The following is a 12379-nucleotide window of genomic DNA, read 5'->3' as shown; positions in this document are numbered from 1 at the left end:
TGTGTGTGTGTGTGTGTGTGTGTGTGTGTGTGTGTGTGTGTGTGTGTGTAGAGGGGTGCGGGGAGGGAGAGAGAGGAAGAGGGAGAGGGAGAGGGAGAAGAGAGCGCTTAAATGATCATCAGGGGCCACAAGCAAGCCCACGTAACTAAGCAATGGGCAGTGCCAACCCCGAACTTTATCCTGCAGTTAAAGACATGAAAGACTCTCAGGTGTGAATTCGCTGTCCCAATTTGTCAATTAAATTGGACTTCATGGGGGGTGGTTAGTAGTGTAGCCACCGCGAGTGGAGTACAAGGATGTTATTTTGTGTGGCTGTAGCCAGACCCAACAATCTTCTGAATAAATAAATATGCTGAGAGTGAACAAGGCGTGCCCGAGTGATCTTGCTGTCACCAGGACTCGCTGATGTGATTAGGGTCTGGTAATTCATGCTGTAGTTATCTCTCATTTGTTCTGTCTCATCAAACAATACCTATTTGTAGCTAGACTAGCCAGAGGACTTTCAGTATTGCATTAAACAGTGTCACTTATGTCTGTGTATTTTTTTCTTTTTCACTTGCTCTGTGGTCTGCTCTGCACCTCCAAGGTCGACGCACATTGCTTTTTGCCTCTGTGAGCATGTAGTTTGTGCTGCTGCTGCTGCTGCTGCTTAAATAGACCAGCCTTCCTGCTCAGTGCCTTGAGTTTTAACTCTTTAGGGGATTGGGTAGAGAATGTTGCCTGCCATTACTCACGGAAATGGCAAAGCAAGGGCAAGTTAAAAGGGGGAAATTCACAGCCATTTTTCATCCCCCAAAGAAACAAAAACAATAAGCTGCAGGATTGCCTGAAAAATATTGAGCGTTCCATCCCCTTTACTCACTGGACTAAATTTTTCAAATGTGTAAAAGATCATGTTTTGTTTTGGTCCTTGTTTTCTACTGCTGTGTATATTTAGCAAAGAAACTTTAGATTGAAATGAATGAAATGATTTGTTTTTCTGCTGGAGGTTTCTTTTAACCTGTTACTAGCAGGACATAAAATGCTTTGAATATTAAATCAAAGATACAGGATTCAAAATGAGTTACTCCGGTGGAAAGCATGTGTGTTTGTTTTTGTTTGTGTGTGTGGGTATGTGTGTAATCAGAGTAAAGAAGAAGCAGTGGTGATGAAAAGGAGAAGAGACTAAAAAAATATAGAGCGGGTTTTAAAATATTGGTTTTGGGGTCCTAGGTAGTTTAGGGTTGTGTAGACAGACAGCATCTGGATCTTGTTATTTTCAAGCCAGCCGAAGCCATCAACTTCAGGAATATTTTTAAAGAAGTTAGATCCATTAGGCGTCCTAAACTGATATTCAGGTAATTAAATCAAGGTAGTTGGAATACAAGATCATCTATTTTGCCTATTATGAAGTACATATTGATTATCATGTTGTTAGCATTCAACAGAGCCGTAAAGTTGCTGAATATTGTTATGGTGTCTCTGGAATGACAGACATCAGTAACATTCTGGAAGATGAAGATATGAAAATTTACCTTATTTTGAAACTTGGATTCAGAGGGAGTTGGAGGAAGTGTCAATATATAATAATATTTTAACATATGGGTCTTTTTGACAGGTTTAATCCTATACTGTGAAGCACTGTCAAGCCCCAGTTTAAGAGGATAATAACCGAGTTATTTCTATATTATTTTTTTCTGTTTACACTTATATCCCAAAACATAGTTTATAATTGTTTTAAAGAAAGTGTATGTTGCTTATTTATTTGGTAAGCTTAGGTGGAATTTAAAAAATCCACTAGTCTAAGCTTGGCATGTATTTTTAACTCAGTTTTAAAAATCATAGCTATTTAAAACAATGCTCACAAAAAAAGAATATTTTTGGTTGATAAAAATAGAATTCTATGGTTAAAAAACCATATTCTGATTTATCATACCTTAAAGTGTTGTCTAAATCTGGAGGGGTTCTTTTTATTCGCAACCCACAATATATATTTACTGAAATTTGTTCTTTTTGGGTTTTAAATTTTGCTTCATTTTCAGTCAGGGTTTTCTATAGGATGTTTAAAGAATTGAGCTATAGTTACTCGGAAAATGCAAAACACTGAACTTTCTACCTAAACAGTGTACTGTTCAATACAACTGTTATGTTTTATGATAAAGCAGAATGGAAATGAAATGTTAAAAATAAAAGCAAACGTTTTCCATTCTTTCAAATACCTATTCAAGTTTTAGGGAAATTTGTGACACTTCTTTTCCTTCTCTGTTCCTATTTCCCATTACATTAGAAGCAGTCTCCTAACTCTGCTTAAATAATGGAAATAAAATATTTATGTATGAAGCTTTTGAATCATTTTCCAAATACTCAGATGGTTTGTGTTAGAAAAATCTATATGTAAACTAAACAACATGCACACTTGTTGACTTGTAACTGATTTGCAGCAATATTCCTATAGCCTGCTCCCTCTTCATACCTCTCCTCTTAAAAGATTTTATTGATTTTCTTTTTGACTAACACTTTTCTTACCAAAATAAAGTAATTTTAAGAAGGAATGCTTTTTATTAAGGCTAATGAGAAATGTTACTGACATGTTATATTATACAGGAGGCATGACTTGATTAAAAACAAATTTATAAAGCAAATTGCTATTTGCAAGGCCAATCAGAATAGTCAGAACTTTTTAGAGAAAAAGGGCCCCCAAAATAGTTTCATGACAAAACACAAATGATATCTGGTAAGTTGTAACCAAACATTTTTAATTATACCCCAAACCAACCTTGTTGGTGTTAGATTATGAAGGCTCAGTTAAATTTCACTCTAAATGTGAGGTACTTTGGCATTATTTTACTGAAAACATAAACTAGTTAAAGGAGGAAACCTAAAGAAAAAAAAAAGGTAAAAAATTAAAGCCTGGTGAATTGGTATCTTTTAGTTTAAAAATAGATAGGAAAAATTTCAGTCATCTTCATAAATTTAAGAAATCACTCCAGCACACAGCAAGTTTATTTCTTCTTTTCCAAACCCTTACCAGCTTACTGTGTCTCTCTCCACACAGGGCACAGTTTCTAACTCTGCTGCCCTAAATCACTATTTCATTCTCTTCTTCTGGTTCCCCAAAAGGTCCCGAGCTAAGGGGTTCAGATTAGGAGGCCAGATTTTTATTTTCTTGGTACTTATGTTAGATCCTTGCATGTAGAAGGGGTCAGGTGTAAAGAGTAATTCATCAACTGCACGATGATTTCAGACTGAAGTTTCACCATCTGCAGCCTGGACTGATGCCCAACTCTTAAAAAGTCGAGCTGGAGTCCAACTGGCTGTGCACAGAAAGCACAAACACTTGAAAACACAAGAAGAAGCAAGCAGTAGGGAAAAAAACAAAAGAAGGAGCTCCTTTGGGATGAGGGACAAAAGATATTCTTATAAAGATGTGAATGTTCAGATCCTTCCAAAGCAAAATATCGCAACCCATAGCCCACGCCTTACACATGGAAATGTTGAATATCTTGCCGAGGGAGGGAATAAGTTTAAAATTTCCTTAGTACTTCCTGCCTCAGATTCACATGGATAGCCACAGTTGGTAACTTGCCAGTTGTTTTAAAACAGACTTGAAAACTCCCAAGTTCTGCTTTTCTTTAAAAGCCTGGAACATACAAAACTGGTTTTCTAAAATTCTTCCAGAGATCAAATTTTTAGGTTTAACTCCTTTTTTTTTTTTTTTGCTTTAGGCAAAACAATATGATAGCATGAAACTGTGATAAATCTTGTTTGTCTCATTTTAGAATGTGTAGAATTTTAATTGCTTTTAAATAAGAGAAGAGTAGAAACATGGAATCACTCTTGTGTTCTGTTTACTCTCTCAAATCTTCATGTGGGAGACATTTCGCTGTCTTTTTTATTATCTAGGCATTTTTTATGATGTAGGCACTTCACAACATTAAGCTTGGTGACTAAAGTAGTAGAAATGTGGAAAGTTCATGTTTTGCTTTTCTCTCTAAAATAAATCCAAAGTTAAGGGAAATACCATGTATATTTCTTCTAACAGCATCTTCTTAAAGCATTTTCCTTTCACTTTCTTTCAATCTGGAAAAAAGAAAAACAGAATTATGTAACACATAGTTATTTCCATGAAGCAATAAAGTCCATTTGAAGGCTGGGGCAGGGGCACTTTGCAGGGAGGGGTGCACAAAGAGGAAAAGGGAGGCTGCAAGTTCATTTCAGGTCCTTCTGGCTTCAGGAATTCTGGAAAACTTCATTTTTGCACTAATATGATTTTACACAATCCTTTTGACATTATCAGTGTTCCTTCACAGAGATGGCTTGTTCAAAATTGTGTTCATACAAAATTCGAGGAAAATCAGGCTTTTCTTTTAAAAGAAAACTTTTATAGTGTCAAACATTTTATTCAAAGTAAATGGGTGATGTGTATTCGAAATTGGCTTCAAGTACTACATTAAAATTGTTTTGTAACAGTCTCATAAGCCACAGCTGTATGTGATTAAATAGTGTAATATCAAAAGCATGTGAGGATAGATGTTCTTATGCTATAGCTGTTGCACAGCAAGAGTGCAGATGGAGCTGAAGGGAGACCAAGAGCAAAAATGTATTCATGTGTGGTGATACGTGCGTTGAGCGTATCTGTTGCTATTTTTTGCAGTAGTGGGAAAATGTTGAACTATTTTGGTTGTGCTTAAAAATATGCTTTCTGAAAATGGAGACAGATGAATAATACCAATTTTAAAAAATGTGGACTAGATAATGCCATTTAACTAGAGAACATATTGGTTCTGAATGGGTCTAAAATCGGTGTAAGTGGAAAGACCAAAATTGCTACCATGAAGCACATATTAAAAAAGCAAAAGTGAATGAATCATTTCTGCTTTGAAATTACAAATACTTATCTCCTATGTTTTGCTACTTTAATCTGGGGAAGTATTATAAGAAAATCTTCAGACCATTTATCCCCAAAGAAAGAAGTGGTATGTAATAGGGTTCAGCATCCTAGAGATAGCAAAAGAGTTAACAATGATTTCTCTCTAGCGATATTTGGAAATACTGTACCATATCAAGTTTTGTGAAAAAAAAAAAAAGACATCTCTTACTGGTGTTCAAGATTACAAAGTTACACAGGGACACACAACTTTTACTTTTACTTCTGAAGTAAAGAGGTTTTTTTCTTTAATGGATACTTTATAGTGTTTTGAAATAATATTTGTTTATTAAAATATATTTTGCAGATTATAAATATATAGGATTCATACCACTAATAAATCTATACTATCCAATAATTTGTATGCAATAACAAATACATGTGGGATTTGTAAGTAAATGGTTGTTTTCAGGGACATAAGAAAGTCTAGAATTGTCTTGGTTTTCTGTTTTTCAGATTTTAGACACCAAAAATCTAAGCAAATAAAAAAGAAAAGGAGAGATAGTCAGAAGTGAGTTGAATTTTTTGTTTTTAATTTTCCTTTCAACATGATATTGGCAGAGAATTTGGGGACATTTAAAATGTTTGCGAGTTTTTCCTATATACATTTATTTTTAGGGAAATATAGATCATGTGGACTCAGATATATGAATAAAGTTTGGATAATTCAGTACTCCCACCTCTGATAGATATTAAATTTCAAAAATATGGACAATTAAACATAAGATATGGATTACTGTTTTCTTTGGGGCATGCTCTGATTTCTGTGTCAGTCATTGGTTTTTAGATCAGGTTCATTTGCTGAGATTCCTTCCAGGTTTAATGTTTGTGACTCTGCTTTGGAGACAGCCGAGCCTTCTCTGGTATCCTAGTGGTGCTACGAGGTGACCTCAGTTTTGTTCCTCTGACGAATTTTTATTTGGTTCCTCAATGTTTTCTACAGAGCAGAACGAATGCTACTTTACAGGCTCTCTGGCAATTTGTCAAATTTAGCTGTGTGTATCCTTTGCCACGTCTAAATCCGAGGCACTGAGATAAACACATCCATCTCCTAGGAGGGAGCGGGTGCGGAACATTCCTGGGGGTGGGACAAAATGAGGAGCATCACTTCATCTTTATCATTGCAGCTTGGTTGTGGTGCTTACAGAGTTTTCCCCTGAAGAGGTAAAATTAGAGCTTTTCTGGAACTTAGTTGTGACAGCATGAAGTTTTCCTTTTCCTCCTCTGACTTCCTCTCCATAGACTGAGAAGGAGCTGAGGAGATAATGAAGGGAACTAAAACTTCCACATTAAAAGACTGACAACTTTACTTTCATGAATGATTATGGGAAACAGAGTAAATGTAGAAATAATAAATAATACATGCGATTTTATTTTTATTAGAATTTGCAAAACCTAAAGGTCCCGGAATCTTCAGATACCAGCATTTAATTTACGAGACCAAAATACTATAGTTACTATATATACATGGTGTGGTAGGAAGAAAATCATAGCATTCTAAGTTCATATAAACAAGAACATTGTTTTCTTCATTTTTCTTCCTAGATATCCTTCCCCCCAAAAAAATTCCTGTAAACTGAACTAATAAAATTGAATTTCATCAAAGGTCCCATTTGTAATAATTTATTATCTTTGAAAATAACATTTTTTCATATAACATATATAATTTAGTGCATAAATTACTATTATGCATGCTCTTTTGCATGCGTACATTTGGAGCACAAGACAGGGAACATTATCCCTAGAGCAAATCCTTTGTTTTTGCTCATGCTAATCTCTCTTTTAGTTTGTTCATCTGTAAAATGGGAGCAATGCCCACTACCACCATCCCACCCTACCACCAATCCCACCAATATATTACAGTGACCTCTGCTAGGGGAAGGACAGTGTTACTGAGCTATTCAGCCTAGGACCATCCATGGAGACACGGCACTACTGCATGTTTTTATTTACTCATTACAGACTCAGGTTTGAGGGAACTAATCTGCCATTTTAACAGAAAAAAGGGTTTAGGAGGTTTCCAAGTGTGTTAAAATCCATTTTTATTTGCTGGAGCTACATATGTTGCAGAAATATTTGTAATACGTCAAACAATTAAAAGAGCTATGTTCACAAAAGTATGACAATCATTAAGAATACAAATATATACATGTAAAAATGCTGAAAGAAAATATGTTAAATTCGCAAAGAAAAAAGGCAGTAAATTAAATCCCAAATATTGTTTTATGAGTAATCAAAATAAAACAACTGGACTAGACTTATGTACACAGACAAGGTAACTGTGACAGTGCCCATTCCTCTTGCATGGAAAATAATGTGTAGTAAAAGAAAAATAATCTAGGGATATTTTAAATATTGGTAGTAATAATTGTGGGGCTTGTGTCTAAATTTGTTTTAGAATTAACTTTCTTATTGTGGGATTAAAGTTAGTGTTTTAGTCAATATGCTACATGCATATGAACAGTGGCTTTTCTAATTTGTGGTGATCATTTTCAAGCTGTATATTGATCATGTGTAGAATTTAATAAGCACATTGAACATTCTATGTATTGTTTTTCTAATGTGTGTACTCCTGTCTATTTAACTAAATGTTTTTTGCTGACTGATGACAATTTAGTAAAAAAAAAAAAAAAAAATGCTAACTATCCAGTTTCTAGAACTAGTTAAGATATTCTAAAAGCTTTTTTTGGGAAGATGAGTGATATCTGAAGCTGTTTTTCGTGTTTGTAAATGTTCATTTTGCCCCCTTTAAAGATGATCACAATTGACTAGTGGCACCCTGGTTTAACTTAAAGTCGTGATAACTTAAATTCAATCAAGTATCATTTTCAATTAACAGATAGTTTTGAAAAGATGAAGCATTTGAAGAAATGAATCCAAAGCTTGCAATGATGTTGGTGACATCCATTACTGATAGTTTGTCACATCTCCACATTTATTTAAAATTTCAGAGATTGTTTACTGTGCTATGAAGCAAAAAGGACAATGACATCATTGGGATGTTTAATTTCTTTGCGGGAGATGAGACGACTTCATATTATTTTCTTATTCTTGGTGCCAGTCCCTTGACAAGTCAGGACAACCCCTGCCTTGGCTTTGGTCTTGACGTTTGGCTACTAGAGCTCTTCCCTAAGGCCGGATCCTTCATTTCAAACTGTACCTTTAGATAGAAGAACGTTGCATTTTTAACTTAAGGTGATGAGATTACTGAAAAGAATAAAATTTGGATATTCTTTTCTCAATACATTATAAAAAGATTACTGGCTTTAAACTTCATTTGGACAATATAGCTTGTTAGCAACATCAGAAGTTTTTGTTTTCTGTTTTGTTTTTATTATGTTTTACTTTGTTGATAAATTGGAAAAATCACAAGAAATGAATCAGAAGGAATAGCTCATTGAATATGGAAGAATTTCTCTCCAAGTTTTATGACTTCTTTTAATAAAGACAGTCAATTTTTGGTCTACTTCCCAGAAAAATTTGGAGACCCCATTCTGTTTCCAAACATATTAATGTGCATTAACATTGCACTGTGAAATTTTTGTAATAAGATATTGAAAGGGCTTTTATAAAAATGTTCCTGTAATGCTCCGAGTACAAGTGAATTCATTTATTTCATGTGTAGCTGTGAATGTGAGGCTATCATCTTGCAAAAATTCTAACCTATAGATTGTTTTCAGTCACAGGGAAATTAAGAGAAGTGTAAGTGAAATTCTCAAGGTATTGTTTTTCATGGAATGCAACCAAATGTGTATAGTTTTTGTTTTGCAATTTTATTTCTAGAGTTTGAAGGAAGCTATATTTTTTTCTCATCATGCCAATGGTTAAAGCACCTAAAATTGTGCCCCTATCTCTCATTATTGGGATCTTTTGCTTTCAAGATCTTTATATTTTAGTGATCCCAAAGTTCTGAAGAGCAAGACATTGCAGAACAGCCCAGCAGATCAGAAAATATTATTAACATTCTTTGGCTAAACATTGAGCTGACCTTTGGCAGCAAGAGTAGCTGGGAGTTCCAGGTATGGGTTCCAGGTTCACAGACTTTTTCATTGCATAATTGGTGGAATTTTTAATTAGAGACAGAGCTTGACTGTAACATGTTTCCCTGGGCCCCCAGCTTAGCGGTACAGGCAGGCAGCAAATCGATAGCACAATACCTTCTCTATTGCTTAATCTTTCTGGAGTCTTCTGTCCCAAAAAATGGTTGTGAAGTTTTACACATATTAAAATTGATTCCTCCTCCTTGTCGTCCTCCTCTTCTCCTTCTCCTGCTCCTGCTCCTCCTCCTTCTTCTTTTTCCTCATCAACCCTGAGACCTTGCATTTGCAAAGCAGGTGGCAGAGCCACTGAGCTAAATCCCTGGCCCTTGATACATACCTCCTCTCGTTTCTGTGGTACACTTACTTACCTCTGGTAAAATCTCTGGACATCCAGGGGCCTCTTTCTCTCACCTAGAGGATTCATATCTCTCTTAAAGAACACATGGCAAAACAGAGCCCCCACTGTTCTCACAAAATGGTTGGGCATCGTGAGGATACCACTTACTGAGCCCTAAAGGGAGCATGAAGGTTTACTTCATTTTCATTCTTGTCCCAGTTTCATAAAAAAATCAAAATCCCAAATTTACACTTGACCCTCACTTCCTATTTCAGAGGGGAAAGGTTTTTCTTCTTGTTATTGTTCTATGTTGTTTGTTTTTGTTTTTCCTCTAGCTCCATACATATCTTCACCCCTAAAAATTCACTCCTTTCCCTATCTTGAAAAGAAAAATCTGTCACAATCACTCTATGTTATGATTCTTCATTTTATTCCTTTTTCTTCTCAGTTCACAGGAATGTGAACAGTTTGTAATGAATCGGCTTTTTATTGCTCCTACTCATAACACACACACACACACACACACACACACACACACACTCTTGAAAGCTTTGACAATGTCACTAGTTTGCTCAGAGATTGGATTGGACCAAATAGAAATATAGATTGGTAAACTGGTCTTGAAGTCATTTAACTGTTTTTCTTAGTTGTAATAAATTGTTTTTGCTGCTAACTGGTGGCACAAAAGATGAATCTTACTGAAATAGTAGTAATTTTTTTACATTCTTCCACATTAAATATTTTCCCATCACCTGAGACATAGTGACAGTGTATTGCACAATGTAGATATCTTTTATTATGCAATTTAGGTAGATATTATTTCCTGTTATTCTCGATAGCTTCTCTTTGAAATCATTGATTGTTTGATTTTAATTTTCCCAGATAATTTTATAGTAGTTGTTCATCCTGGGGAAGAGTTTAATGGTGCCCATAACACTTAGTGAGGAGTCTGCTAATAGCAAATTAGAAAACAATGAGAAGATGAGCATTCTACAGCTTGAATTTATTCAGAGTATTTTGAGACACACCAAAGAAGACAAAACAAAGAGAAAAAGAATCAGAATTTAAAAGGACTAAAGATGAATCAGACCTTAATCCTCTTTTGAAACTCACTGAAAGTTGACAATTTGTTTTCCTTTTCAAATGAAAAAGATAAGAGTTGTTCTCAGCAAGCGAAGATAATTCCAAATAGGATAACCATCTTTAGGGAAAAATTTTAATGTGAATACAAAATTTCATGCAGAGGAGGAGTGTAGTTGTGACTTTTTGGAGTTGTCAAAACAAAAATGTTGCTTATGTGGACAATGAATGTTCTGCTTTAGTTCTTCCTATTCTGTTTGTCAGTATGTTCAGAGAGGTACTTTATGGACGCATTATTGGAAAAAGGAGTTTTTTTTCCCCCTTTAAAAGAAGCTACAGAATGGAGTTTTAATAGGTATTTTGGAATTTCTGTTTTTTTGTTTTGTTTTGTTTTTTGAGACAGGGTCTCTATGTGTAGTGGTATTTTGGAATTTCTGTTTTTTTGTTTTGTTTTGTTTTTTGAGACAGGGTCTCACTATGTAGTTGAGTCTGACCTCGAACTCACTATGTAGCCCAGGCTGATCTCGAACTCATAGCGATCCTCCTGCCTCCGCCTCCAGAGTGCTGTGATTTCAGGTGTGCACCACCACACCCGGCTTGGAATTTCTGTATATGAAATGTTCATGTAAAAATAATTGAGTAAGGCTCTTGTTTTGCGTAGAATGGATACAAATTTGGGGAAGAAAAAGCAACGTCGTTGGTTATAAAACCAGCAAAGCTGGATTGGCATAAGAGTCACAGGATGGAAACTGCTAACCAGACATCAGTGATATTTGAAGGCCACAAACTTGCCAGGGAACATAAGAAGTGGCTCAACTGAGGATAGGGTGCAGTGGTGCTTACTGGTTCTGAGCCCACAGCATGAGCCTAACCTAGAAGACGGAGCCCGATGAATGCCTACATTCCAGTGTGGGCCAAGACAGGTTATTATGTATTTTCCATGATGCGTCTTTTCTGCCTTTGTTTATATTCACATCTCCATCCTTATTTCATTTATGTTACTGTCCGGTGTGACCTTGTTTACACTGCATCTTCTGTATCTCCCTGCTTTGCCTGAACTGTTCTCCCTGGGGCTGATTATTTTGTCTCTCTGTGAAACGCCCCTTCTTGTTCCCTACCTACCTCTTTTCTCCTACCCTCAAGTTTTCTGTATGGGTTTGCCTCCTTTTCCTCCATGTCTTCTAGCCCTTCATTTGTACGCTCAACTTTTGGTCCCTTCCTGTTTTTATTTTTAATTATTGCTTGTGTGGGGTTTTTTTGTTTGTTTGTATGTTTTTCCATTTTGCCTCAAGGTGTAATGACATTGGAATTTGACTTTCTCCCTTTTTGTACCTTGTTGTAAATTTATTTTTTAATTTGAACATATCTGTTTCTCTCCCTCTCTTTCTCTCACCTCTTTCTCTCTCTATATGATTTTTAAATGTCATGTACTTATATTCATAGATATAGATATAATCTTGTTTATTACAGGGTTAGTTTGTGAATAATCTGGGGACTAGGGAGACAGAGTTTTCATCTTTGAATGCTCCTGCAGGATGTAGGATAGTGCCTGATGCAGACAGACATCTTAACAAAAGGTTTTCAGAGTGAGTTATTCTACCTTGCTCTGTGCCATTGTACATTACTCTATTGTTAAAGGCGATGCTTTTTAAAATCAGGGCTGCTTAACGTCATCTTCACTTCTCTCATGCTTTATGTCAAAAGACATTCTCAAGAAAGAAATGGGTCTCAGTAAACTATCCCTCAATGTGTCCAGACTGATGTAATTTCTCCCCACCCTAATTTTCCCGGTGAAACGTGGGTCACTGGGATACCATTCCCCAGGGCTGTTGGCTGAAGTTGGGTTACATCCTCAGGTCATTTGATGCTATCTGTTATCAGCAGGTAAGGGAAGGCACAGGCCATAGTAGAACAAGAGAAAGAAGGAAAGAGAGAGAGGGCCGGGAATTTAGTTCAGTGGTTCCGCTGCCTGCCTTCCTCAGTTTGATCCCTGGTACCAAAAAAAAAAAAAAAAAA

The 12379-nt window shown here is 35.8% G+C and overlaps 1 protein-coding gene across 7 annotated transcripts in view; it reads left to right on the top strand.

Annotated features, from left to right (window-relative positions):
- Rbms3 (RNA binding motif single stranded interacting protein 3) overlaps nt 1–12379 on the top strand; it is a 1373556-nt gene that overhangs the window by 721450 nt on the left and 639727 nt on the right. The window lies entirely within an intron of this gene.

The sequence above is a fragment of the Fukomys damarensis genome, unplaced genomic scaffold (genome assembly GCF_012274545.1).
Source record: "Fukomys damarensis isolate Sample0158 unplaced genomic scaffold, DMR_v1.0_HiC HiC_scaffold_28, whole genome shotgun sequence".
In the NCBI taxonomy this organism is placed as follows: domain Eukaryota; kingdom Metazoa; phylum Chordata; class Mammalia; order Rodentia; family Bathyergidae; genus Fukomys; species Fukomys damarensis.
This window is presented reverse-complemented; position numbering and strand designations above follow the sequence as displayed.